The 25,353-nt window shown below is 41.0% G+C and overlaps 27 non-coding genes across 27 annotated transcripts; 10 read left to right on the top strand and 17 right to left on the bottom strand.

The window, feature by feature from the left end:
• Positions 1 to 372: 372 nt before the first annotated feature.
• Positions 373 to 444, bottom strand: TRNAT-UGU (transfer RNA threonine (anticodon UGU)). The gene has a single exon. It is a non-coding gene; the product is annotated as a tRNA-Thr (tRNA).
• A 589-nt stretch (positions 445 to 1,033) lies between these two features.
• On the bottom strand, positions 1,034 to 1,115 carry TRNAS-GCU (transfer RNA serine (anticodon GCU)). The gene has a single exon. It is a non-coding gene; the product is annotated as a tRNA-Ser (tRNA).
• A 412-nt stretch (positions 1,116 to 1,527) lies between these two features.
• TRNAI-UAU (transfer RNA isoleucine (anticodon UAU)) lies at positions 1,528 to 1,622 on the top strand. The gene is made up of 2 exons: positions 1,528 to 1,565; positions 1,587 to 1,622. It is a non-coding gene; the product is annotated as a tRNA-Ile (tRNA).
• Positions 1,623 to 3,443: 1,821 nt separating this feature from the next.
• TRNAS-GCU (transfer RNA serine (anticodon GCU)) lies at positions 3,444 to 3,525 on the bottom strand. The gene has a single exon. It is a non-coding gene; the product is annotated as a tRNA-Ser (tRNA).
• Positions 3,526 to 3,937: 412 nt separating this feature from the next.
• Positions 3,938 to 4,032, top strand: TRNAI-UAU (transfer RNA isoleucine (anticodon UAU)). Its single transcript has 2 exons — positions 3,938 to 3,975; positions 3,997 to 4,032. It is a non-coding gene; the product is annotated as a tRNA-Ile (tRNA).
• Positions 4,033 to 5,853: 1,821 nt separating this feature from the next.
• TRNAS-GCU (transfer RNA serine (anticodon GCU)) lies at positions 5,854 to 5,935 on the bottom strand. The gene has a single exon. It is a non-coding gene; the product is annotated as a tRNA-Ser (tRNA).
• A 412-nt stretch (positions 5,936 to 6,347) lies between these two features.
• On the top strand, positions 6,348 to 6,442 carry TRNAI-UAU (transfer RNA isoleucine (anticodon UAU)). The gene is made up of 2 exons: positions 6,348 to 6,385; positions 6,407 to 6,442. It is a non-coding gene; the product is annotated as a tRNA-Ile (tRNA).
• Positions 6,443 to 7,602: 1,160 nt separating this feature from the next.
• TRNAT-UGU (transfer RNA threonine (anticodon UGU)) lies at positions 7,603 to 7,674 on the bottom strand. Its single transcript has one exon. It is a non-coding gene; the product is annotated as a tRNA-Thr (tRNA).
• Positions 7,675 to 8,263: 589 nt separating this feature from the next.
• TRNAS-GCU (transfer RNA serine (anticodon GCU)) lies at positions 8,264 to 8,345 on the bottom strand. The gene has a single exon. It is a non-coding gene; the product is annotated as a tRNA-Ser (tRNA).
• A 412-nt stretch (positions 8,346 to 8,757) lies between these two features.
• Positions 8,758 to 8,852, top strand: TRNAI-UAU (transfer RNA isoleucine (anticodon UAU)). The gene is made up of 2 exons: positions 8,758 to 8,795; positions 8,817 to 8,852. It is a non-coding gene; the product is annotated as a tRNA-Ile (tRNA).
• A 1,160-nt stretch (positions 8,853 to 10,012) lies between these two features.
• Positions 10,013 to 10,084, bottom strand: TRNAT-UGU (transfer RNA threonine (anticodon UGU)). Its single transcript has one exon. It is a non-coding gene; the product is annotated as a tRNA-Thr (tRNA).
• A 589-nt stretch (positions 10,085 to 10,673) lies between these two features.
• TRNAS-GCU (transfer RNA serine (anticodon GCU)) lies at positions 10,674 to 10,755 on the bottom strand. Its single transcript has one exon. It is a non-coding gene; the product is annotated as a tRNA-Ser (tRNA).
• A 412-nt stretch (positions 10,756 to 11,167) lies between these two features.
• On the top strand, positions 11,168 to 11,262 carry TRNAI-UAU (transfer RNA isoleucine (anticodon UAU)). The gene is made up of 2 exons: positions 11,168 to 11,205; positions 11,227 to 11,262. It is a non-coding gene; the product is annotated as a tRNA-Ile (tRNA).
• Positions 11,263 to 13,083: 1,821 nt separating this feature from the next.
• TRNAS-GCU (transfer RNA serine (anticodon GCU)) lies at positions 13,084 to 13,165 on the bottom strand. Its single transcript has one exon. It is a non-coding gene; the product is annotated as a tRNA-Ser (tRNA).
• A 412-nt stretch (positions 13,166 to 13,577) lies between these two features.
• On the top strand, positions 13,578 to 13,672 carry TRNAI-UAU (transfer RNA isoleucine (anticodon UAU)). Its single transcript has 2 exons — positions 13,578 to 13,615; positions 13,637 to 13,672. It is a non-coding gene; the product is annotated as a tRNA-Ile (tRNA).
• Positions 13,673 to 14,832: 1,160 nt separating this feature from the next.
• On the bottom strand, positions 14,833 to 14,904 carry TRNAT-UGU (transfer RNA threonine (anticodon UGU)). Its single transcript has one exon. It is a non-coding gene; the product is annotated as a tRNA-Thr (tRNA).
• Positions 14,905 to 15,493: 589 nt separating this feature from the next.
• On the bottom strand, positions 15,494 to 15,575 carry TRNAS-GCU (transfer RNA serine (anticodon GCU)). The gene has a single exon. It is a non-coding gene; the product is annotated as a tRNA-Ser (tRNA).
• Positions 15,576 to 15,987: 412 nt separating this feature from the next.
• Positions 15,988 to 16,082, top strand: TRNAI-UAU (transfer RNA isoleucine (anticodon UAU)). The gene is made up of 2 exons: positions 15,988 to 16,025; positions 16,047 to 16,082. It is a non-coding gene; the product is annotated as a tRNA-Ile (tRNA).
• A 1,163-nt stretch (positions 16,083 to 17,245) lies between these two features.
• Positions 17,246 to 17,317, bottom strand: TRNAT-UGU (transfer RNA threonine (anticodon UGU)). The gene has a single exon. It is a non-coding gene; the product is annotated as a tRNA-Thr (tRNA).
• A 589-nt stretch (positions 17,318 to 17,906) lies between these two features.
• TRNAS-GCU (transfer RNA serine (anticodon GCU)) lies at positions 17,907 to 17,988 on the bottom strand. Its single transcript has one exon. It is a non-coding gene; the product is annotated as a tRNA-Ser (tRNA).
• A 412-nt stretch (positions 17,989 to 18,400) lies between these two features.
• On the top strand, positions 18,401 to 18,495 carry TRNAI-UAU (transfer RNA isoleucine (anticodon UAU)). Its single transcript has 2 exons — positions 18,401 to 18,438; positions 18,460 to 18,495. It is a non-coding gene; the product is annotated as a tRNA-Ile (tRNA).
• A 1,827-nt stretch (positions 18,496 to 20,322) lies between these two features.
• TRNAS-GCU (transfer RNA serine (anticodon GCU)) lies at positions 20,323 to 20,404 on the bottom strand. Its single transcript has one exon. It is a non-coding gene; the product is annotated as a tRNA-Ser (tRNA).
• A 412-nt stretch (positions 20,405 to 20,816) lies between these two features.
• Positions 20,817 to 20,911, top strand: TRNAI-UAU (transfer RNA isoleucine (anticodon UAU)). The gene is made up of 2 exons: positions 20,817 to 20,854; positions 20,876 to 20,911. It is a non-coding gene; the product is annotated as a tRNA-Ile (tRNA).
• Positions 20,912 to 22,071: 1,160 nt separating this feature from the next.
• On the bottom strand, positions 22,072 to 22,143 carry TRNAT-UGU (transfer RNA threonine (anticodon UGU)). The gene has a single exon. It is a non-coding gene; the product is annotated as a tRNA-Thr (tRNA).
• A 589-nt stretch (positions 22,144 to 22,732) lies between these two features.
• TRNAS-GCU (transfer RNA serine (anticodon GCU)) lies at positions 22,733 to 22,814 on the bottom strand. The gene has a single exon. It is a non-coding gene; the product is annotated as a tRNA-Ser (tRNA).
• Positions 22,815 to 23,226: 412 nt separating this feature from the next.
• TRNAI-UAU (transfer RNA isoleucine (anticodon UAU)) lies at positions 23,227 to 23,321 on the top strand. The gene is made up of 2 exons: positions 23,227 to 23,264; positions 23,286 to 23,321. It is a non-coding gene; the product is annotated as a tRNA-Ile (tRNA).
• A 1,821-nt stretch (positions 23,322 to 25,142) lies between these two features.
• TRNAS-GCU (transfer RNA serine (anticodon GCU)) lies at positions 25,143 to 25,224 on the bottom strand. The gene has a single exon. It is a non-coding gene; the product is annotated as a tRNA-Ser (tRNA).
• Positions 25,225 to 25,353: the final 129 nt, after the last annotated feature.

Raw genomic sequence — 25,353 nt, 5'->3', positions numbered from 1 at the left:
GGGAAAAAAAGTATTTTATGGGGGAAGACTTTCACATCTCCTTGGTGAAATTTGTAGGGCCTTATAACATCCTTTCTGTGGATGCAGATTCAGTCGGAACAGAGGTCCTAGTCCTCGCTCTGCCTTTCAAAGGAACTGTAAATATGCATGGCTTATTTGGCTTTGCCCGGCAGGGTGAGAATGGCGTTTGTCAGGCGTTTGTCAGGCGATCGGAAGGGGTGAGGCAATAATTTATAATTCAATGATCTTCATGATATTTTCTTGATAATATGAAAGCAGGAAAGGGAAGCTTGGCAATAAGCAATCCTAAAGCAAGGTGTGACTCCAGGGAAGAATGACTTGAAAACAACATACAGAAAGACTCATGTAAAAAGGCCCTGATGAGGCTTGAACTCATGACCCCTGGTTTACAAGACCAGTGCTCTGCCACTGAGCTACAAGGCCAGTCTGCACGCAGGATGTAAATTGCAAAATGTATTCTTACTGAGGTATGAATATATCTATGATTTTGAGACTCTGTATGGAAACGTAGTTGCATATGAATGTCCACGTGCGCGCACACATTGAAGACCATGCTTAAGGCACTTTTTTTGGAAGTATGAAAAACTACATTTTCATATGAGAAAATAAGAGTTTTCGCATTCAAGACCATACCGATAGCTCTAGTTAGTATGTCTGCAATCAGTGACATATAGAGAACCCACTTATTAGAAATGATCTGTCTCTGTGGGGCAGACATATGTTAACAGTCATTCATTTGAGACGGCCTAAACTTTAGGAGTAAGAGCTGCTTTCTTATCAATCTATTTATCCAAACTGGTTAATAAGCCAGGAGTGAGTGAAAGGCAATCCTCTGGAAACTCCATGAAAGATCTAATTTCTATTACGCACAAAATACTTCACTTTATTTGACATATTTGTTAAAATGGAACAGTCAGATGATCCCATCTAGCGGATCCTGGCTCTGTCTTGAAAGAGAGTGTAATTATACTACAAGAAATGCTGGCCATCAAAAGAGACTCTGATGGCTTTCCGACGAAGGTGGGATTCGAACCCACGCGTGCAGAGCACAATGGATTAGCAGTCCATCGCCTTAACCACTCGGCCACCTCGTCTGCCCTACAGCCCCATCTGAAACCTTGCTTCACAAAAGGTACTGAAGTGTCAATATACTGTACCTAAAAAAGAAAAAAACAGCTGAGGCAAGATCTCACATTCCACGTCTTCCCCCAATCAGGGACCTACATTTCATTTTTGGGAAATTTTTACTATGTGCTAATTACAAATATTCATAAGATTCCCCTAGACTTTGTCAGAACTGTCAAGATATAATTCTATGGGGTTTTGAATAGACAGAGCATATGTTATAGGACAATTATAGAATCTATTCCGTTTGGACTGTATTTTTAATAGTCATGATAACATGCAAGCATGTGAGTCGATCTTGCACAGTGAATGATGGAGCAGTGTCTGTCATCTACTTGGTCAGCTGTAGATGGCTCACCTGGGGAGATGTGAAAAGAGAGAGCTCCAGTGGCGCAATCGGTTAGCGCGCGGTACTTATACAGCAGTACTTGCACTGAGCCATGCCGAGGTTGTGAGTTCGAGCCTCACCTGGAGCAGCCGTGTTGTTTTTCATAAACCATTTCACAAAAAGTAAAGTTTAAACTCAGAGTATGGACGGCCCTTGCTAGAGAGTCTTTACTTCTTATAGGATCTACGTGTCCTACTCCTCTGGGTGCCAAATATCACATATCCTCCGCGATGCTCAGTTTAAACATTCCATGATGTGCCATCTTGCATTTCATGCAAACACCACATCAGTGCATTTAAAAATACATTTGTAGAATAATAAATATGATGAAAACAGTGTTCTCACATGATAACCATAAACTGAAGAGCTGCAAAAAATGCTGTATCAGCTACTTACAATAAAAGGTGACTCGAAAAAACTAGCAAAGGAAGAGCATCATCATATTATAGGTTCTATTCACCATCTTGAGTTGCACCATAGCAGCTTATGGTGCTTTTCTGCTCAGAGTGTGCCTCCAATCCCACATTCATTTTTAATTTCTTTGCAGTTTAAAAAACAACAATTACTGCTCGAAGTTCACTTTTCAAAACCATTCAACCTATTAAATGTATTTCTCTAACCTATGAATGTGGTCCATGTTCACTTTTCCTCATCTTCATCTCGATACTCCTTTCCCAGAAACCAGGTTCACTTCTTCATTCAACCCACCCATCCAAGGTCACCAAATCTTTGAAGCAAGTCTGCCTATTCTCCCTTTCTCTCTATGTACAAGATACCTTGTATCATTTGAATGGACAGCAGGAGAGAAGGATATTTATGGTGAGTGGGGGTGGGGTTTTGAGGAGTAACCTCATTTGCCTAAGAGCCGGGGTATCTGGGAAAAAAAGTATTTTATGGGGGAAGACTTTCACATCTCCTTGGTGAAATTTGTAGGGCCTTATAACATCCTTTCTGTGGATGCAGATTCAGTCGGAACAGAGGTCCTAGTCCTCGCTCTGCCTTTCAAAGGAACTGTAAATATGCATGGCTTATTTGGCTTTGCCCGGCAGGGTGAGAATGGCGTTTGTCAGGCGTTTGTCAGGCGATCGGAAGGGGTGAGGCAATAATTTATAATTCAATGATCTTCATGATATTTTCTTGATAATATGAAAGCAGGAAAGGGAAGCTTGGCAATAAGCAATCCTAAAGCAAGGTGTGACTCCAGGGAAGAATGACTTGAAAACAACATACAGAAAGACTCATGTAAAAAGGCCCAGATGAGGCTTGAACTCATGACCCCTGGTTTACAAGACCAGTGCTCTGCCACTGAGCTACAAGGCCAGTCTGCACGCAGGATGTAAATTGCAACATGTATTCTTACTGAGGTATGAATATATCTATGATTTTGAGACTCTGTATGGAAACGTAGTTGCATATGAATGTCCACGTGCGCGCACACATTGAAGACCATGCTTAAGGCACTTTTTTTGGAAGTATGAAAAACTACATTTTCATATGAGAAAATAAGAGTTTTCGCATTCAAGACCATACCGATAGCTCTAGTTAGTATGTCTGCAATCAGTGACATATAGAGAACCCACTTATTAGAAATGATCTGTCTCTGTGGGGCAGACATATGTTAACAGTCATTCATTTGAGACGGCCTAAACTTTAGGAGTAAGAGCTGCTTTCTTATCAATCTATTTATCCAAACTGGTTAATAAGCCAGGAGTGAGTGAAAGGCAATCCTCTGGAAACTCCATGAAAGATCTAATTTCTATTACGCACAAAATACTTCACTTTATTTGACATATTTGTTAAAATGGAACAGTCAGATGATCCCATCTAGCGGATCCTGGCTCTGTCTTGAAAGAGAGTGTAATTATACTACAAGAAATGCTGGCCATCAAAAGAGACTCTGATGGCTTTCCGACGAAGGTGGGATTCGAACCCACGCGTGCAGAGCACAATGGATTAGCAGTCCATCGCCTTAACCACTCGGCCACCTCGTCTGCCCTACAGCCCCATCTGAAACCTTGCTTCACAAAAGGTACTGAAGTGTCAATATACTGTACCTAAAAAAGAAAAAAACAGCTGAGGCAAGATCTCACATTCCACGTCTTCCCCCAATCAGGGACCTACATTTCATTTTTGGGAAATTCTTACTATGTGCTAATTACAAATATTCATAAGATTCCCCTAGACTTTGTCAGAACTGTCAAGATATAATTCTATGGGGTTTTGAATAGACAGAGCATATGTTATAGGACAATTATAGAATCTATTCCGTTTGGACTGTATTTTTAATAGTCATGATAACATGCAAGCATGTGAGTCGATCTTGCACAGTGAATGATGGAGCAGTGTCTGTCATCTACTTGGTCAGCTGTAGATGGCTCACCTGGGGAGATGTGAAAAGAGAGAGCTCCAGTGGCGCAATCGGTTAGCGCGCGGTACTTATACAGCAGTACTTGCACTGAGCCATGCCGAGGTTGTGAGTTCGAGCCTCACCTGGAGCAGCCGTGTTGTTTTTCATAAACCATTTCACAAAAAGTAAAGTTTAAACTCAGAGTATGGACGGCCCTTGCTAGAGAGTCTTTACTTCTTATAGGATCTACGTGTCCTACTCCTCTGGGTGCCAAATATCACATATCCTCCGCGATGCTCAGTTTAAACATTCCATGATGTGCCATCTTGCATTTCATGCAAACACCACATCAGTGCATTTAAAAATACATTTGTAGAATAATAAATATGATGAAAACAGTGTTCTCACATGATAACCATAAACTGAAGAGCTGCAAAAAATGCTGTATCAGCTACTTACAATAAAAGGTGACTCGAAAAAACTAGCAAAGGAAGAGCATCATCATATTATAGGTTCTATTCACCATCTTGAGTTGCACCATAGCAGCTTATGGTGCTTTTCTGCTCAGAGTGTGCCTCCAATCCCACATTCATTTTTAATTTCTTTGCAGTTTAAAAAACAACAATTACTGCTCGAAGTTCACTTTTCAAAACCATTCAACCTATTAAATGTATTTCTCTAACCTATGAATGTGGTCCATGTTCACTTTTCCTCATCTTCATCTCGATACTCCTTTCCCAGAAACCAGGTTCACTTCTTCATTCAACCCACCCATCCAAGGTCACCAAATCTTTGAAGCAAGTCTGCCTATTCTCCCTTTCTCTCTATGTACAAGATACCTTGTATCATTTGAATGGACAGCAGGAGAGAAGGATATTTATGGTGAGTGGGGGTGGGGTTTTGAGGAGTAACCTCATTTGCCTAAGAGCCGGGGTATCTGGGAAAAAAAGTATTTTATGGGGGAAGACTTTCACATCTCCTTGGTGAAATTTGTAGGGCCTTATAACATCCTTTCTGTGGATGCAGATTCAGTCGGAACAGAGGTCCTAGTCCTCGCTCTGCCTTTCAAAGGAACTGTAAATATGCATGGCTTATTTGGCTTTGCCCGGCAGGGTGAGAATGGCGTTTGTCAGGCGTTTGTCAGGCGATCGGAAGGGGTGAGGCAATAATTTATAATTCAATGATCTTCATGATATTTTCTTGATAATATGAAAGCAGGAAAGGGAAGCTTGGCAATAAGCAATCCTAAAGCAAGGTGTGACTCCAGGGAAGAATGACTTGAAAACAACATACAGAAAGACTCATGTAAAAAGGCCCAGATGAGGCTTGAACTCATGACCCCTGGTTTACAAGACCAGTGCTCTGCCACTGAGCTACAAGGCCAGTCTGCACGCAGGATGTAAATTGCAACATGTATTCTTACTGAGGTATGAATATATCTATGATTTTGAGACTCTGTATGGAAACGTAGTTGCATATGAATGTCCACGTGCGCGCACACATTGAAGACCATGCTTAAGGCACTTTTTTTGGAAGTATGAAAAACTACATTTTCATATGAGAAAATAAGAGTTTTCGCATTCAAGACCATACCGATAGCTCTAGTTAGTATGTCTGCAATCAGTGACATATAGAGAACCCACTTATTAGAAATGATCTGTCTCTGTGGGGCAGACATATGTTAACAGTCATTCATTTGAGACGGCCTAAACTTTAGGAGTAAGAGCTGCTTTCTTATCAATCTATTTATCCAAACTGGTTAATAAGCCAGGAGTGAGTGAAAGGCAATCCTCTGGAAACTCCATGAAAGATCTAATTTCTATTACGCACAAAATACTTCACTTTATTTGACATATTTGTTAAAATGGAACAGTCAGATGATCCCATCTAGCGGATCCTGGCTCTGTCTTGAAAGAGAGTGTAATTATACTACAAGAAATGCTGGCCATCAAAAGAGACTCTGATGGCTTTCCGACGAAGGTGGGATTCGAACCCACGCGTGCAGAGCACAATGGATTAGCAGTCCATCGCCTTAACCACTCGGCCACCTCGTCTGCCCTACAGCCCCATCTGAAACCTTGCTTCACAAAAGGTACTGAAGTGTCAATATACTGTACCTAAAAAAGAAAAAAACAGCTGAGGCAAGATCTCACATTCCACGTCTTCCCCCAATCAGGGACCTACATTTCATTTTTGGGAAATTCTTACTATGTGCTAATTACAAATATTCATAAGATTCCCCTAGACTTTGTCAGAACTGTCAAGATATAATTCTATGGGGTTTTGAATAGACAGAGCATATGTTATAGGACAATTATAGAATCTATTCCGTTTGGACTGTATTTTTAATAGTCATGATAACATGCAAGCATGTGAGTCGATCTTGCACAGTGAATGATGGAGCAGTGTCTGTCATCTACTTGGTCAGCTGTAGATGGCTCACCTGGGGAGATGTGAAAAGAGAGAGCTCCAGTGGCGCAATCGGTTAGCGCGTGGTACTTATACAGCAGTACTTGGTCTGAGCCATGCCGAGGTTGTGAGTTCGAGCCTCACCTGGAGCAGCCGTGTTGTTTTTCATAAACCATTTCACAAAAAGTAAAGTTTAAACTCAGAGTATGGACGGCCCTTGCTAGAGAGTCTTTACTTCTTATAGGATCTACGTGTCCTACTCCTCTGGGTGCCAAATATCACATATCCTCCGCGATGCTCAGTTTAAACATTCCATGATGTGCCATCTTGCATTTCATGCAAACACCACATCAGTGCATTTAAAAATACATTTGTAGAATAATAAATATGATGAAAACAGTGTTCTCACATGATAACCATAAACTGAAGAGCTGCAAAAAATGCTGTATCAGCTACTTACAATAAAAGGTGACTCGAAAAAACTAGCAAAAGAAGAGCATCATCATATTAAAGGTTCTATTCACCATCTTGAGTTGCACCATAGCAGCTTATGGTGCTTTTCTGCTCAGAGTGTGCCTCCAATCCCACATTCATTTTTAATTTCTTTGCAGTTCAAAAAACAACAATTACTGCTCGAAGTTCACTTTTCAAAACCATTCAACCTATTAAATGTATTTCTCTAACCTATGAATGTGGTCCATGTTCACTTTTCCTCATCTTCATCTCGATACTCCTTTCCCAGAAACCAGGTTCACTTCTTCATTCAACCCACCCATCCAAGGTCACCAAATCTTTGAAGCAAGTCTGCCTATTCTCCCTTTCTCTCTATGTACAAGATACCTTGTATCATTTGAATGGACAGCAGGAGAGAAGGATATTTATGGTGAGTGTGGGTGGGGTTTTGAGGAGTAACCTCATTTGCCTAAGAGCCGGGGTATCTGGGAAAAAAAGTATTTTATGGGGGAAGACTTTCACATCTCCTTGGTGAAATTTGTAGGGCCTTATAACATCCTTTCTGTGGATGCAGATTCAGTCGGAACAGAGGTCCTAGTCCTCGCTCTGCCTTTCAAAGGAACTGTAAATATGCATGGCTTATTTGGCTTTGCCCGGCAGGGTGAGAATGGCGTTTGTCAGGCGTTCGTCAGGCGATCGGAAGGGGTGAGGCAATAATTTATAATTCAATGATCTTCATGATATTTTCTTGATAATATGAAAGCAGGAAAGGGAAGCTTGGCAATAAGCAATCCTAAAGCAAGGTGTGACTCCAGGGAAGAATGACTTGAAAACAACATACAGAAAGACTCATGTAAAAAGGCCCTGATGAGGCTTGAACTCATGACCCCTGGTTTACAAGACCAGTGCTCTGCCACTGAGCTACAAGGCCAGTCTGCACGCAGGATGTAAATTGCAACATGTATTCTTACTGAGGTATGAATATATCTATGATTTTGAGACTCTGTATGGAAACGTAGTTGCATATGAATGTCCACGTGCGCGCACACATTGAAGACCATGCTTAAGGCACTTTTTTTGGAAGTATGAAAAACTACATTTTCATATGAGAAAATAAGAGTTTTCGCATTCAAGACCATACCGATAGCTCTAGTTAGTATGTCTGCAATCAGTGACATATAGAGAACCCACTTATTAGAAATGATCTGTCTCTGTGGGGCAGACATATGTTAACAGTCATTCATTTGAGACGGCCTAAACTTTAGGAGTAAGAGCTGCTTTCTTATCAATCTATTTATCCAAACTGGTTAATAAGCCAGGAGTGAGTGAAAGGCAATCCTCTGGAAACTCCATGAAAGATCTAATTTCTATTACGCACAAAATACTTCACTTTATTTGACATATTTGTTAAAATGGAACAGTCAGATGATCCCATCTAGCGGATCCTGGCTCTGTCTTGAAAGAGAGTGTAATTATACTACAAGAAATGCTGGCCATCAAAAGAGACTCTGATGGCTTTCCGACGAAGGTGGGATTCGAACCCACGCGTGCAGAGCACAATGGATTAGCAGTCCATCGCCTTAACCACTCGGCCACCTCGTCTGCCCTACAGCCCCATCTGAAACCTTGCTTCACAAAAGGTACTGAAGTGTCAATATACTGTACCTAAAAAAGAAAAAAACAGCTGAGGCAAGATCTCACATTCCACGTCTTCCCCCAATCAGGGAACTACATTTCATTTTTGGGAAATTCTTACTATGTGCTAATTACAAATATTCATAAGATTCCCCTAGACTTTGTCAGAACTGTCAAGATTTAATTCTATGGGGTTTTGAATAGACAGAGCATATGTTATAGGACAATTATAGAATCTATTCCGTTTGGACTGTATTTTTAATAGTCATGATAACATGCAAGCATGTGAGTCGATCTTGCACAGTGAATGATGGAGCAGTGTCTGTCATCTACTTGGTCAGCTGTAGATGGCTCACCTGGGGAGATGTGAAAAGAGAGAGCTCCAGTGGCGCAATCGGTTAGCGCGCGGTACTTATACAGCAGTACTTGCACTGAGCCATGCCGAGGTTGTGAGTTCGAGCCTCACCTGGAGCAGCCGTGTTGTTTTTCATAAACCATTTCACAAAAAGTAAAGTTTAAACTCAGAGTATGGACGGCCCTTGCTAGAGAGTCTTTACTTCTTATAGGATCTACGTGTCCTACTCCTCTGGGTGCCAAATATCACATATCCTCCGCGATGCTCAGTTTAAACATTCCATGATGTGCCATCTTGCATTTCATGCAAACACCACATCAGTGCATTTAAAAATACATTTGTAGAATAATAAATATGATGAAAACAGTGTTCTCACATGATAACCATAAACTGAAGAGCTGCAAAAAATGCTGTATCAGCTACTTACAATAAAAGGTGACTCGAAAAAACTAGCAAAAGAAGAGCATCATCATATTAAAGGTTCTATTCACCATCTTGAGTTGCACCATAGCAGCTTATGGTGCTTTTCTGCTCAGAGTGTGCCTCCAATCCCACATTCATTTTTAATTTCTTTGCAGTTTAAAAAACAACAATTACTGCTCGAAGTTCACTTTTCAAAACCATTCAACCTATTAAATGTATTTCTCTAACCTATGAATGTGGTCCATGTTCACTTTTCCTCATCTTCATCTCGATACTCCTTTCCCAGAAACCAGGTTCACTTCTTCATTCAACCCACCCATCCAAGGTCACCAAATCTTTGAAGCAAGTCTGCCTATTCTCCCTTTCTCTCTATGTACAAGATACCTTGTATCATTTGAATGGACAGCAGGAGAGAAGGATATTTATGGTGAGTGGGGGTGGGGTTTTGAGGAGTAACCTCATTTGCCTAAGAGCCGGGGTATCTGGGAAAAAAAGTATTTTATGGGGGAAGACTTTCACATCTCCTTGGTGAAATTTGTAGGGCCTTATAACATCCTTTCTGTGGATGCAGATTCAGTCGGAACAGAGGTCCTAGTCCTCGCTCTGCCTTTCAAAGGAACTGTAAATATGCATGGCTTATTTGGCTTTGCCCGGCAGGGTGAGAATGGCGTTTGTCAGGCGTTTGTCAGGCGATCGGAAGGGGTGAGGCAATAATTTATAATTCAATGATCTTCATGATATTTTCTTGATAATATGAAAGCAGGAAAGGGAAGCTTGGCAATAAGCAATCCTAAAGCAAGGTGTGACTCCAGGGAAGAATGACTTGAAAACAACATACAGAAAGACTCATGTAAAAAGGCCCTGATGAGGCTTGAACTCATGACCCCTGGTTTACAAGACCAGTGCTCTGCCACTGAGCTACAAGGCCAGTCTGCACGCAGGATGTAAATTGCAAAATGTATTCTTACTGAGGTATGAATATATCTATGATTTTGAGACTCTGTATGGAAACGTAGTTGCATATGAATGTCCACGTGCGCGCACACATTGAAGACCATGCTTAAGGCACTTTTTTTGGAAGTATGAAAAACTACATTTTCATATGAGAAAATAAGAGTTTTCGCATTCAAGACCATACCGATAGCTCTAGTTAGTATGTCTGCAATCAGTGACATATAGAGAACCCACTTATTAGAAATGATCTGTCTCTGTGGGGCAGACATATGTTAACAGTCATTCATTTGAGACGGCCTAAACTTTAGGAGTAAGAGCTGCTTTCTTATCAATCTATTTATCCAAACTGGTTAATAAGCCAGGAGTGAGTGAAAGGCAATCCTCTGGAAACTCCATGAAAGATCTAATTTCTATTACGCACAAAATACTTCACTTTATTTGACATATTTGTTAAAATGGAACAGTCAGATGATCCCATCTAGCGGATCCTGGCTCTGTCTTGAAAGAGAGTGTAATTATACTACAAGAAATGCTGGCCATCAAAAGAGACTCTGATGGCTTTCCGACGAAGGTGGGATTCGAACCCACGCGTGCAGAGCACAATGGATTAGCAGTCCATCGCCTTAACCACTCGGCCACCTCGTCTGCCCTACAGCCCCATCTGAAACCTTGCTTCACAAAAGGTACTGAAGTGTCAATATACTGTACCTAAAAAAGAAAAAAACAGCTGAGGCAAGATCTCACATTCCACGTCTTCCCCCAATCAGGGACCTACATTTCATTTTTGGGAAATTTTTACTATGTGCTAATTACAAATATTCATAAGATTCCCCTAGACTTTGTCAGAACTGTCAAGATATAATTCTATGGGGTTTTGAATAGACAGAGCATATGTTATAGGACAATTATAGAATCTATTCCGTTTGGACTGTATTTTTAATAGTCATGATAACATGCAAGCATGTGAGTCGATCTTGCACAGTGAATGATGGAGCAGTGTCTGTCATCTACTTGGTCAGCTGTAGATGGCTCACCTGGGGAGATGTGAAAAGAGAGAGCTCCAGTGGCGCAATCGGTTAGCGCGCGGTACTTATACAGCAGTACTTGCACTGAGCCATGCCGAGGTTGTGAGTTCGAGCCTCACCTGGAGCAGCCGTGTTGTTTTTCATAAACCATTTCACAAAAAGTAAAGTTTAAACTCAGAGTATGGACGGCCCTTGCTAGAGAGTCTTTACTTCTTATAGGATCTACGTGTCCTACTCCTCTGGGTGCCAAATATCACATATCCTCCGCGATGCTCAGTTTAAACATTCCATGATGTGCCATCTTGCATTTCATGCAAACACCACATCAGTGCATTTAAAAATACATTTGTAGAATAATAAATATGATGAAAACAGTGTTCTCACATGATAACCATAAACTGAAGAGCTGCAAAAAATGCTGTATCAGCTACTTACAATAAAAGGTGACTCGAAAAAACTAGCAAAGGAAGAGCATCATCATATTATAGGTTCTATTCACCATCTTGAGTTGCACCATAGCAGCTTATGGTGCTTTTCTGCTCAGAGTGTGCCTCCAATCCCACATTCATTTTTAATTTCTTTGCAGTTTAAAAAACAACAATTACTGCTCGAAGTTCACTTTTCAAAACCATTCAACCTATTAAATGTATTTCTCTAACCTATGAATGTGGTCCATGTTCACTTTTCCTCATCTTCATCTCGATACTCCTTTCCCAGAAACCAGGTTCACTTCTTCATTCAACCCACCCATCCAAGGTCACCAAATCTTTGAAGCAAGTCTGCCTATTCTCCCTTTCTCTCTATGTACAAGATACCTTGTATCATTTGAATGGACAGCAGGAGAGAAGGATATTTATGGTGAGTGGGGGTGGGGTTTTGAGGAGTAACCTCATTTGCCTAAGAGCCGGGGTATCTGGGAAAAAAAGTATTTTATGGGGGAAGACTTTCACATCTCCTTGGTGAAATTTGTAGGGCCTTATAACATCCTTTCTGTGGATGCAGATTCAGTCGGAACAGAGGTCCTAGTCCTCGCTCTGCCTTTCAAAGGAACTGTAAATATGCATGGCTTATTTGGCTTTGCCCGGCAGGGTGAGAATGGCGTTTGTCAGGCGTTTGTCAGGCGATCGGAAGGGGTGAGGCAATAATTTATAATTCAATGATCTTCATGATATTTTCTTGATAATATGAAAGCAGGAAAGGGAAGCTTGGCAATAAGCAATCCTAAAGCAAGGTGTGACTCCAGGGAAGAATGACTTGAAAACAACATACAGAAAGACTCATGTAAAAAGGCCCAGATGAGGCTTGAACTCATGACCCCTGGTTTACAAGACCAGTGCTCTGCCACTGAGCTACAAGGCCAGTCTGCACGCAGGATGTAAATTGCAACATGTATTCTTACTGAGGTATGAATATATCTATGATTTTGAGACTCTGTATGGAAACGTAGTTGCATATGAATGTCCACGTGCGCGCACACATTGAAGACCATGCTTAAGGCACTTTTTTTGGAAGTATGAAAAACTACATTTTCATATGAGAAAATAAGAGTTTTCGCATTCAAGACCATACCGATAGCTCTAGTTAGTATGTCTGCAATCAGTGACATATAGAGAACCCACTTATTAGAAATGATCTGTCTCTGTGGGGCAGACATATGTTAACAGTCATTCATTTGAGACGGCCTAAACTTTAGGAGTAAGAGCTGCTTTCTTATCAATCTATTTATCCAAACTGGTTAATAAGCCAGGAGTGAGTGAAAGGCAATCCTCTGGAAACTCCATGAAAGATCTAATTTCTATTACGCACAAAATACTTCACTTTATTTGACATATTTGTTAAAATGGAACAGTCAGATGATCCCATCTAGCGGATCCTGGCTCTGTCTTGAAAGAGAGTGTAATTATACTACAAGAAATGCTGGCCATCAAAAGAGACTCTGATGGCTTTCCGACGAAGGTGGGATTCGAACCCACGCGTGCAGAGCACAATGGATTAGCAGTCCATCGCCTTAACCACTCGGCCACCTCGTCTGCCCTACAGCCCCATCTGAAACCTTGCTTCACAAAAGGTACTGAAGTGTCAATATACTGTACCTAAAAAAGAAAAAAACAGCTGAGGCAAGATCTCACATTCCACGTCTTCCCCCAATCAGGGACCTACATTTCATTTTTGGGAAATTCTTACTATGTGCTAATTACAAATATTCATAAGATTCCCCTAGACTTTGTCAGAACTGTCAAGATATAATTCTATGGGGTTTTGAATAGACAGAGCATATGTTATAGGACAATTATAGAATCTATTCCGTTTGGACTGTATTTTTAATAGTCATGATAACATGCAAGCATGTGAGTCGATCTTGCACAGTGAATGATGGAGCAGTGTCTGTCATCTACTTGGTCAGCTGTAGATGGCTCACCTGGGGAGATGTGAAAAGAGAGAGCTCCAGTGGCGCAATCGGTTAGCGCGTGGTACTTATACAGCAGTACTTGGTCTGAGCCATGCCGAGGTTGTGAGTTCGAGCCTCACCTGGAGCAGCCGTGTTGTTTTTCATAAACCATTTCACAAAAAGTAAAGTTTAAACTCAGAGTATGGACGGCCCTTGCTAGAGAGTCTTTACTTCTTATAGGATCTACGTGTCCTACTCCTCTGGGTGCCAAATATCACATATCCTCCGCGATGCTCAGTTTAAACATTCCATGATGTGCCATCTTGCATTTCATGCAAACACCACATCAGTGCATTTAAAAATACATTTGTAGAATAATAAATATGATGAAAACAGTGTTCTCACATGATAACCATAAACTGAAGAGCTGCAAAAAATGCTGTATCAGCTACTTACAATAAAAGGTGACTCGAAAAAACTAGCAAAAGAAGAGCATCATCATATTAAAGGTTCTATTCACCATCTTGAGTTGCACCATAGCAGCTTATGGTGCTTTTCTGCTCAGAGTGTGCCTCCAATCCCACATTCATTTTTAATTTCTTTGCAGTTCAAAAAACAACAATTACTGCTCGAAGTTCACTTTTCAAAACCATTCAACCTATTAAATGTATTTCTCTAACCTATGAATGTGGTCCATGTTCACTTTTCCTCATCTTCATCTCGATACTCCTTTCCCAGAAACCAGGTTCACTTCTTCATTCAACCCACCCATCCAAGGTCACCAAATCTTTGAAGCAAGTCTGCCTATTCTCCCTTTCTCTCTATGTACAAGATACCTTGTATCATTTGAATGGACAGCAGGAGAGAAGGATATTTATGGTGAGTGTGGGTGGGGTTTTGAGGAGTAACCTCATTTGCCTAAGAGCCGGGGTATCTGGGAAAAAAAGTATTTTATGGGGGAAGACTTTCACATCTCCTTGGTGAAATTTGTAGGGCCTTATAACATCCTTTCTGTGGATGCAGATTCAGTCGGAACAGAGGTCCTAGTCCTCGCTCTGCCTTTCAAAGGAACTGTAAATATGCATGGCTTATTTGGCTTTGCCCGGCAGGGTGAGAATGGCGTTTGTCAGGCGTTCGTCAGGCGATCGGAAGGGGTGAGGCAATAATTTATAATTCAATGATCTTCATGATATTTTCTTGATAATATGAAAGCAGGAAAGGGAAGCTTGGCAATAAGCAATCCTAAAGCAAGGTGTGACTCCAGGGAAGAATGACTTGAAAACAACATACAGAAAGACTCATGTAAAAAGGCCCTGATGAGGCTTGAACTCATGACCCCTGGTTTACAAGACCAGTGCTCTGCCACTGAGCTACAAGGCCAGTCTGCACGCAGGATGTAAATTGCAACATGTATTCTTACTGAGGTATGAATATATCTATGATTTTGAGACTCTGTATGGAAACGTAGTTGCATATGAATGTCCACGTGCGCGCACACATTGAAGACCATGCTTAAGGCACTTTTTTTGGAAGTATGAAAAACTACATTTTCATATGAGAAAATAAGAGTTTTCGCATTCAAGACCATACCGATAGCTCTAGTTAGTATGTCTGCAATCAGTGACATATAGAGAACCCACTTATTAGAAATGATCTGTCTCTGTGGGGCAGACATATGTTAACAGTCATTCATTTGAGACGGCCTAAACTTTAGGAGTAAGAGCTGCTTTCTTATCAATCTATTTATCCAAACTGGTTAATAAGCCAGGAGTGAGTGAAAGGCAATCCTCTGGAAACTCCATGAAAGATCTAATTTCTATTACGCACAAAATACTTCACTTTATTTGACATATTTGTTAAAATGGAACAGTCAGATGATCCCATCTAGCGGATCCTGGCTCTGTCTTGAAAGAGAGTGTAATTATACTACAAGAAATGCTGGCCATCAAAAGAGACTCTGATGGCTTTCCGACGAAGGTGGGATTCGAACCCACGCGTGCAGAGCACAATGGATTAGCAGTCCATCGCCTTAACCACTCGGCCACCTCGTCTGCCCTACAGCCCCATCTGAAACCTTGCTTCACAAAAGGTACTGAAGTGTCAATATACTGTACCTAAAAAAGAAAAAAACAGCTGAGGCAAGATCTCACATTCCACGTCTTCCCCCAATCAGGGACCTACATTTCATTTTTGGGAAATTTTTACTATGTGCTAATTACAAATATTCATAAGATTCCCCTAGACTTTGTCAGAACTGTCAAGATATAATTCTATGGGGTTTTGAATAGACAGAGCATATGTTATAGGACAATTATAGAATCTATTCCGTTTGGACTGTATTTTTAATAGTCATGATAACATGCAAGCATGTGAGTCGATCTTGCACAGTGAATGATGGAGCAGTGTCTGTCATCTACTTGGTCAGCTGTAGATGGCTCACCTGGGGAGATGTGAAAAGAGAGAGCTCCAGTGGCGCAATCGGTTAGCGCGCGGTACTTATACAGCAGTACTTGTACTGAGCCATGCTGAGGTTGTGAGTTCGAGCCTCACCTGGAGCAGCCGTGTTGTTTTTCATAAACCATTTCACAAAAAGTAAAGTTTAAACTCAGAGTATGGACGGCCCTTGCTAGAGAGTCTTTACTTCTTATAGGATCTACGTGTCCTACTCCTCTGGGTGCCAAATATCACATATCCTCCGCGATGCTCAGTTTAAACATTCCATGATGTGCCATCTTGCATTTCATGCAAACACCACATCAGTGCATTTAAAAATACATTTGTAGAATAATAAATATGATGAAAACAGTGTTCTCACATGATAACCATAAACTGAAGAGCTGCAAAAAATGCTGTATCAGCTACTTACAATAAAAGGTGACTCGAAAAAACTAGCAAAAGAAGAGCATCATCATATTAAAGGTTCTATTCACCATCTTGAGTTGCACCATAGCAGCTTATGGTGCTTTTCTGCTCAGAGTGTGCCTCCAATCCCACATTCATTTTTAATTTCTTTGCAGTTTAAAAAACAACAATTACTGCTCGAAGTTCACTTTTCAAAACCATTCAACCTATTAAATGTATTTCTCTAACCTATGAATGTGGTCCATGTTCACTTTTCCTCATCTTCATCTCGATACTCCTTTCCCAGAAACCAGGTTCACTTCTTCATTCAACCCACCCATCCAAGGTCACCAAATCTTTGAAGCAAGTCTGCCTATTCTCCCTTTCTCTCTATGTACAAGATACCTTGTATCATTTGAATGGACAGCAGGAGAGAAGGATATTTATGGTGAGTGGGGGTGGGGTTTTGAGGAGTAACCTCATTTGCCTAAGAGCCGGGGTATCTGGGAAAAAAAGTATTTTATGGGGGAAGACTTTCACATCTCCTTGGTGAAATTTGTAGGGCCTTATAACATCCTTTCTGTGGATGCAGATTCAGTCGGAACAGAGGTCCTAGTCCTCGCTCTGCCTTTCAAAGGAACTGTAAATATGCATGGCTTATTTGGCTTTGCCCGGCAGGGCTTGCCCGGCAGGGTGAGAATGGCGTTTGTCAGGCGATCGGAAGGGGTGAGGCAATAATTTATAATTCAATGATCTTCATGATATTTTCTTGATAATATGAAAGCAGGAAAGGGAAGCTTGGCAATAAGCAATCCTAAAGCAAGGTGTGACTCCAGGGAAGAATGACTTGAAAACAACATACAGAAAGACTCATGTAAAAAGGCCCTGATGAGGCTTGAACTCATGACCCCTGGTTTACAAGACCAGTGCTCTGCCACTGAGCTACAAGGCCAGTCTGCACGCAGGATGTAAATTGCAACATGTATTCTTACTGAGGTATGAATATATCTATGATTTTGAGACTCTGTATGGAAACGTAGTTGCATATGAATGTCCACGTGCGCGCACACATTGAAGACCATGCTTAAGGCACTTTTTTTGGAAGTATGAAAAACTACATTTTCATATGAGAAAATAAGAGTTTTCGCATTCAAGACCATACCGATAGCTCTAGTTAGTATGTCTGCAATCAGTGACATATAGAGAACCCACTTATTAGAAATGATCTGTCTCTGTGGGGCAGACATATGTTAACAGTCATTCATTTGAGACGGCCTAAACTTTAGGAGTAAGAGCTGCTTTCTTATCAATCTATTTATCCAAACTGGTTAATAAGCCAGGAGTGAGTGAAAGGCAATCCTCTGGAAACTCCATGAAAGATCTAATTTCTATTACGCACAAAATACTTCACTTTATTTGACATATTTGTTAAAATGGAACAGTCAGATGATCCCATCTAGCGGATCCTGGCTCTGTCTTGAAAGAGAGTGTAATTATACTACAAGAAATGCTGGCCATCAAAAGAGACTCTGATGGCTTTCCGACGAAGGTGGGATTCGAACCCACGCGTGCAGAGCACAATGGATTAGCAGTCCATCGCCTTAACCACTCGGCCACCTCGTCTGCCCTACAGCCCCATCTGAAACCTTGCTTCACAAAAGGTACTGAAGTGTCAATATACTGTACCTAAAAAAGAAAAAAACAGCTGAGGCAAGATCTCACATTCCACGTCCTCCCCCAATCAGGGACCTACATTTCATTTTTGGGAAATTTTTACTATGTGCTAATTACAAATATTCATAAGATTCCCCTAGACTTTGTCAGAACTGTCAAGATATAATTCTATGGGGTTTTGAATAGACAGAGCATATGTTATAGGACAATTATAGAATCTATTCCGTTTGGACTGTATTTTTAATAGTCATGATAACATGCAAGCATGTGAGTCGATCTTGCACAGTGAATGATGGAGCAGTGTCTGTCATCTACTTGGTCAGCTGTAGATGGCTCACCTGGGGAGATGTGAAAAGAGAGAGCTCCAGTGGCGCAATCGGTTAGCGTGCGGTACTTATACAGCAGTACTTGCACTGAGCCATGCCGAGGTTGTGAGTTCGAGCCTCACCTGGAGCAGCCGTGTTGTTTTTCATAAACCATTTCACAAAAAGTAAAGTTTAAACTCAGAGTATGGACGGCCCTTGCTAGAGAGTCTTTACTTCTTATAGGATCTACGTGTCCTACTCCTCTGGGTGCCAAATATCACATATCCTCCGCGATGCTCAGTTTAAACATTCCATGATGTGCCATCTTGCATTTCATGCAAACACCACATCAGTGCATTTAAAAATACATTTGTAGAATAATAAATATGATGAAAACAGTGTTCTCACATGATAACCATAAACTGAAGAGCTGCAAAAAATGCTGTATCAGCTACTTACAATAAAAGGTGACTCGAAAAAACTAGCAAAAGAAGAGCATCATCATATTAAAGGTTCTATTCACCATCTTGAGTTGCACCATAGCAGCTTATGGTGCTTTTCTGCTCAGAGTGTGCCTCCAATCCCACATTCATTTTTAATTTCTTTGCAGTTTAAAAAACAACAATTACTGCTCGAAGTTCACTTTTCAAAACCATTCAACCTATTAAATGTATTTCTCTAACCTATGAATGTGGTCCATGTTCACTTTTCCTCATCTTCATCTCGATACTCCTTTCCCAGAAACCAGGTTCACTTCTTCATTCAACCCACCCATCCAAGGTCACCAAATCTTTGAAGCAAGTCTGCCTATTCTCCGTTTCTCTCTATGTACAAGATACCTTGTATCATTTGAATGGACAGCAGGAGAGAAGGATATTTATGGTGAGTGGGGGTGGGGTTTTGAGGAGTAACCTCATTTGCCTAAGAGCCGGGGTATCTGGGAAAAAAAGTATTTTATGGGGGAAGACTTTCACATCTCCTTGATGAAATTTGTAGGGCCTTATAACATCCTTTCTGTGGATGCAGATTCAGTCGGAACAGAGGTCCTAGTCCTCGCTCTGCCTTTCAAAGGAACTGTAAATATGCATGGCTTATTTGGCTTTGCCCGGCAGGGCTTGCCCGGCAGGGTGAGAATGGCGTTTGTCAGGCGTTCGTCAGGCGATCGGAAGGGGTGAGGCAATAATTTATAATTCAATGATCTTCATGATATTTTCTTGATAATATGAAAGCAGGAAAGGGAAGCTTGGCAATAAGCAATCCTAAAGCAAGGTGTGACTCCAGGGAAGAATGACTTGAAAACAACATACAGAAAGAGTCATGTAAAAAGGCCCTGATGACTCATAACCCCTGGTTTACAAGACCAGTGCTCTGCCACTGAGCTACAAGGCCAGTCTGCACGCAGGATGTAAATTGCAACATGTATTCTTACTGAGGTATGAATATATCTATGATTTTGAGACTCTGTATGGAAACGTAGTTGCATATGAATGTCCACGTGCGCGCACACATTGAAGACCATGCTTAAGGCACTTTTTTTGGAAGTATGAAAAACTACATTTTCATATGAGAAAATAAGAGTTTTCGCATTCAAGACCATACCGATAGCTCTAGTTAGTATGTCTGCAATCAGTGACATATAGAGAACCCACTTATTAGAAGTGATCTGTCTCTGTGGGGCAGACATATGTTAACAGTCATTCATTTGAGACGGCCTAAACTTTAGGAGTAAGAGCTGCTTTCTTATCAATCTATTTATCCAAACTGGTTAATAAGCCAGGAGTGAGTGAAAGGCAATCCTCTGGAAACTCCATGAAAGATCTAATTTCTATTACGCACAAAATACTTCACTTTATTTGACATATTTGTTAAAATGGAACAGTCAGATGATCCCATCTAGCAGATCCTGGCTCTGTCTTGAAAGAGAGTGTAATTATACTACAAGAAATGCTGGCCATCAAAAGAGACTCTGATGGCTTTCCGACGAAGGTGGGATTCGAACCCACGCGTGCAGAGCACAATGGATTAGCAGTCCATCGCCTTAACCACTCGGCCACCTCGTCTGCCCTACAGCCCCATCTGAAACCTTGCTTCACAAAAGGTACTGAAGTGTCAATATACTGTACCTAAAAAAGAAAAAAACAGCTGAGGCAAGATCTCACATTCCACGTCTTCCCCCAATCAGGGACCTACATTTCATTTTTGGGAAATTCTTACTATGTGCTAATTACAAATATTCATAAGATTCCCCTAGACTTTGTCAGAACTGTCAAGATATAATTCTATGGGGTTTTGAATAGACAGAGCATATGTTATAGGACAATTATAGAATCTATTCCGTTTGGACTGTATTTTTAATAGTCATGATAACATGCTAGCATGTGAGTCGATCTTGCACAGTGAATGATGGAGCAGTGTCTGTCATCTACTTGGTCAGCTGTAGATGGCTCACCTGGGGAGATGTGAAAATAGAGAGCTCCAGTGGCGCAATCGGTTAGCGCGCGGTACTTATACAGCAGTACTTGCACTGAGCCATGCCGAGGTTGTGAGTTCGAGCCTCACTTGGAGCAGCCGTGTTGTTTTTCATAAACCATTTCACAAAAAGTAAAGTTTAAACTCAGAGTATGGACGGCCCTTGCTAGAGAGTCTTTACTTCTTATAGGATCTACGTGTCCTACTCCTCTGGGTGCCAAATATCACATATCCTCCGCGATGCTCAGTTTAAACATTCCATGATGTGCCATCTTGCATTTCATGCAAACACCACATCAGTGCATTTAAAAATACATTTGTAGAATAATAAATATGATGAAAACAGTGTTCTCACATGATAACCATAAACTGAAGAGCTGCAAAAAATGCTGTATCAGCTACTTACAATAAAAGGTGACTCGAAAAAACTAGCAAAAGAAGAGCATCATCATATTATAGGTTCTATTCACCATCTTGAGTTGCACCATAGCAGCTTATGGTGCTTTTCTGCTCAGAGTGTGCCTCCAATCCCACATTCATTTTTAATTTCTTTGCAGTTTAAAAAACAACAATTACTGCTCGAAGTTCACTTTTCAAAACCATTCAACCTATCAAATGTATTTCTCTAACCTATGAATGTGGTCCATGTTCACTTTTCCTCATCTTCATCTCGATACTCCTTTCCCAGAAACCAGGTTCACTTCTTCATTCAACCCACCCATCCAAGGTCACCAAATCTTTGAAGCAAGTCTGCCTATTCTCCCTTTCTCTCTATGTACAAGATACCTTGTATCATTTGAATGGACAGCAGGAGAGAAGGATATTTATGGTGAGTGGGGGTGGGGTTTTGAGGAGTAACCTCATTTGCCTAAGAGCCGGGGTATCTGGGAAAAAAAGTATTTTATGGGGGAAGACTTTCACATCTCCTTGGTGAAATTTGTAGGGCCTTATAACATCCTTTCTGTGGATGCAGATTCAGTCGGAACAGAGGTCCTAGTCCTCGCTCTGCCTTTCAAAGGAACTGTAAATATGCATGGCTTATTTGGCTTTGCCCGGCAGGGTGAGAATGGCATTTGTCAGGCGTTCGTCAGGCGATCGGAAGGGGTGAGGCAATAATTTATAATTCAATGATCTTCATGATATTTTCTTGATAATATGAAAGCAGGAAAGGGAAGCTTGGCAATAAGCAATCCTAAAGCAAGGTGTGACTCCAGGGAAGAATGACTTGAAAACAACATACAGAAAGACTCATGTAAAAAGGCCCTGATGAGGCTTGAACTCATGACCCCTGGTTTACAAGACCAGTGCTCTGCCACTGAGCTACAAGGCCAGTCTGCACGCAGGATGTAAATTGCAACATGTATTCTTACTGAGGTATGAATATATCTATGATTTTGAGACTCTGTATGGAAACGTAGTTGCATATGAATGTCCACGTGCGCGCACACATTGAAGACCATGCTTAAGGCACTTTTTTTGGAAGTATGAAAAACTACATTTTCATATGAGAAAATAAGAGTTTTCGCATTCAAGACCATACCGATAGCTCTAGTTAGTATGTCTGCAATCAGTGACATATAGAGAACCCACTTATTAGAAGTGATCTGTCTCTGTGGGGCAGACATATGTTAACAGTCATTCATTTGAGAATGCCTAAACTTTAGGAGTAAGAGCTGCTTTCTTATCAATCTATTTATCCAAACTGGTTAATAAGCCAGGAGTGAGTGAAAGGCAATACTCTGGAAACTCCATGAAAGATCTAATTTCTATTACGCACAAAATACTTCACTTTATTTGACATATTTGTTAAAATGGAACAGTCAGATGATCCCATCTAGCGGATCCTGGCTCTGTCTTGAAAGAGAGTGTAATTATACTACAAGAAATGCTGGCCATCAAAAGAGACTCTGATGGCTTTCCGACGAAGGTGGGATTCGAACCCACGCGTGCAGAGCACAATGGATTAGCAGTCCATCGCCTTAACCACTCGGCCACCTCGTCTGCCCTACAGCCCCATCTGAAACCTTGCTTCACAAAAGGTACTGAAGTGTCAATATACTGTACCTAAAAAAGAAAAAAACAGCTGAGGCAAGATCTCACATTCCACGTCTTCCCCCAATCAGGGACCTACATTTCATTTTTGGGAAATTTTTACTATGTGCTAATTACAAATATTCATAAGATTCCCCTAGACTTTGTCAGAACTGTCAAGATATAATTCTATGGGGTTTTGAATAGACAGAGCATATGTTATAGGACAATTATAGAATCTATTCCGTTTGGACTGTATTTTTAATAGTCATGATAACATGCAAGCATGTGAGTCGATCTTGCACAGTGAATGATGGAGCAGTGTCTGTCATCTACTTGGTCAGCTGTAGATGGCTCACCTGGGGAGATGTGAAAAGAGAGAGCTCCAGTGGCGCAATCGGTTAGCGTGCGGTACTTATACAGCAGTACTTGCACTGAGCCATGCCGAGGTTGTGAGTTCGAGCCTCACCTGGAGCAGCCGTGTTGTTTTTCATAAACCATTTCACAAAAAGTAAAGTTTAAACTCAGAGTATGGACGGCCCTTGCTAGAGAGTCTTTACTTCTTATAGGATCTACGTGTCCTACTCCTCTGGGTGCCAAATATCACATATCCTCCGCGATGCTCAGTTTAAACATTCCATGATGTGCCATCTTGCATTTCATGCAAACACCACATCAGTGCATTTAAAAATACATTTGTAGAATAATAAATATGATGAAAACAGTGTTCTCACATGATAACCATAAACTGAAGAGCTGCAAAAAATGCTGTATCAGCTACTTACAATAAAAGGTGACTCGAAAAAACTAGCAAAAGAAGAGCATCATCATATTAAAGGTTCTATTCACCATCTTGAGTTGCACCATAGCAGCTTATGGTGCTTTTCTGCTCAGAGTGTGCCTCCAATCCCACATTCATTTTTAATTTCTTTGCAGTTTAAAAAACAACAATTACTGCTCGAAGTTCACTTTTCAAAACCATTCAACCTATTAAATGTATTTCTCTAACCTATGAATGTGGTCCATGTTCACTTTTCCTCATCTTCATCTCGATACTCCTTTCCCAGAAACCAGGTTCACTTCTTCATTCAACCCACCCATCCAAGGTCACCGAATCTTTGAAGCAAGTCTGCCTATTCTCCCTTTCTCTCTATGTACAAGATACCTTGTATCATTTGAATGGACAGCAGGAGAGAAGGATATTTATGGTGAGTGGGGGTGGGGTTTTGAGGAGTAACCTCATTTGCCTAAGAGCCGGGGTATCTGGGAAAAAAAGTATTTTATGGGGGAAGACTTTCACATCTCCTTGGTGAAATTTGTAGGGCCTTATAACATCCTTTCTGTGGATGCAGATTCAGTCGGAACAGAGGTCCTAGTCCTCGCTCTGCCTTTCAAAGGAACTGTAAATATGCATGGCTTATTTGGCTTTGCCCGGCAGGGTGAGAATGGCGTTTGTCAGGCGTTCGTCAGGCGATCGGAAGGGGTGAGGCAATAATTTATAATTCAATGATCTTCATGATATTTTCTTGATAATATGAAAGCAGGAAAGGGAAGCTTGGCAATAAGCAATCCTAAAGCAAGGTGTGACTCCAGGGAAGAATGACTTGAAAACAACATACAGAAAGAGTCATGTAAAAAGGCCCTGATGAGGCTTGAACTCATAACCCCTGGTTTACAAGACCAGGGCTCTGCCACTGAGCTACAAGGCCAGTCTGCACGCAGGATGTAAATTGCAACATGTATTCTTACAGAGGTATGAATATATCTATGATTTTGAGACTCTGTATGGAAACGTAGTTGCATATGAATGTCTACGTGCGCGCACACATTGAAGACCATGCTTAAGGCACTTTTTTTGGAAGTATGAAAAACTACATTTTCATATGAGAAAATAAGAGTTTTCGCATTCAAGACCATACCGATAGCTCTAGTTAGTATGTCTGCAATCAGTGACATATAGAGAACCCACTTATTAGAAATGATCTGTCTCTGTGGGGCAGACATATGTTAACAGTCATTCATTTGAGACGGCCTAAACTTTAGGAGTAAGAGCTGCTTTCTTATCAATCTATTTATCCAAACTGGTTAATAAGCCAGGAGTGAGTGAAAGGCAATCCTCTGGAAACTCCATGAAAGATCTAATTTCTATTACGCACAAAATACTTCACTTTATTTGACATATTTGTTAAAATGGAACAGTCAGATGATCCCATCTAGCAGATCCTGGCTCTGTCTTGAAAGAGAGTGTAATTATACTACAAGAAATGCTGGCCATCAAAAGAGACTCTGATGGCTTTCCGACGAAGGTGGGATTCGAACCCACGCGTGCAGAGCACAATGGATTAGCAGTCCATCGCCTTAACCACTCGGCCACCTCGTCTGCCCTACAGCCCCATCTGAAACCTTGCTTCACAAAAGGTACTGAAGTGTCAATATACTGTACCTAAAAAAGAAAAAAACAGCTGAGGCAAGATCTCACATTCCACGTCTTCCCCCAATCAGGGACCTA

The sequence above is a fragment of the Triturus cristatus genome, chromosome 12 (genome assembly GCF_964204655.1).
Source record: "Triturus cristatus chromosome 12, aTriCri1.1, whole genome shotgun sequence".
Lineage (NCBI taxonomy): Eukaryota > Metazoa > Chordata > Amphibia > Caudata > Salamandridae > Triturus > Triturus cristatus.
This window is presented reverse-complemented; position numbering and strand designations above follow the sequence as displayed.